This window comes from Pygoscelis adeliae, unplaced genomic scaffold (assembly GCF_000699105.1).
Source record: "Pygoscelis adeliae isolate BGI_AS28 unplaced genomic scaffold, ASM69910v1 Scaffold30, whole genome shotgun sequence".
In the NCBI taxonomy this organism is placed as follows: Eukaryota; Metazoa; Chordata; class Aves; order Sphenisciformes; family Spheniscidae; genus Pygoscelis; species Pygoscelis adeliae.
Window position 1 is genome coordinate 1,724,434 of NW_008823915.1, and position 1,086 is coordinate 1,725,519.

The window sequence follows — 1,086 nt, forward strand, 5'->3', positions numbered from 1 at the left end:
CACTTTGGTTCCCCTGTGTATAAAAAAGCCAAATGCTTTTGTTTTGCCTCTTCTACAGGAAAGCTTCTGGAAAACTCTCAAATGTGTTCTCAGCTTTTAGCTTCTTAGCCAGGAGTGCTGAATCACTCCTCTCGAATTTTTCCAAATTGAAATTGTAATTTAAAATATAATTTTCCATAAATTAATTGTAGACAGATGTAGATTTTGATAGAGGGGGGAACTGAGGCGACAAAGCTACAAGGCCTCAAAATCACAGCTCTTCAGCAATCAATCTTGTGTTGCATCCATCAGTTCTTCCTACTTCACCATAACAGCCTTTAATTTGTAACAAGCCCAAATATGAATAATTCAGTGAGCAACCAAAGCACTAAGCCTACTTCCTACATGCACACTGGAGCCTCTCCCTGCAAAAGAGTGCTACCAAGGTCTCTCTCATCCTGGGAACTGATTTCTTGCAAGACTTGTAGAAACGTAATGTTCTGTGAGCCATCTTCTCCCCATGAACTCTATCCCTGCTGAAACCAGGACACTATGAACCATCTGAAATGAGACCTTAAGTTCCAAACAGGCACTGAAAGGGGAAAGACAGGCTGATACACACAGCACCAGACAAATCAGACAGCTCTTGCTTCCCTAGGAAACCAAGCTGAAATATTAGCCTCCTTGGGCTACTCTTCTTAAAAGAAAAGGTCCTTGGAGGCCAAGGTTTTGCACAGCTCACACATGAGCGCAGGAACACGCTGCCACGAAAGCAAAAACACCTCTCTGTGGAGAGCCTATGTGTAGAGAGGCAGCTCAGAGCACATCCTCAGCAGGCTGCTGGGAAGTGCTGCTGTGAATCCAGTTTGCAGCGTGGGAGCAAGAGGAATTTGACAACCTGTGCAGAGAGCAAGCTGCTCCCGTGACAGTCCCTCCTAGCCTGTTACTTACCTGGTTGGTATCTGCTCACACCTGCCTGAGGCTGCAGCTGTGCACAGACTTTAACAAAAGGGAGACCCTACCACTTGCTCCAACTCCTCCCATTGGCAGCGCAGCCCATCAGCCAACCTGCTCATAAAGAAGGACAAGAGGCCTGAAGTCGCCCCC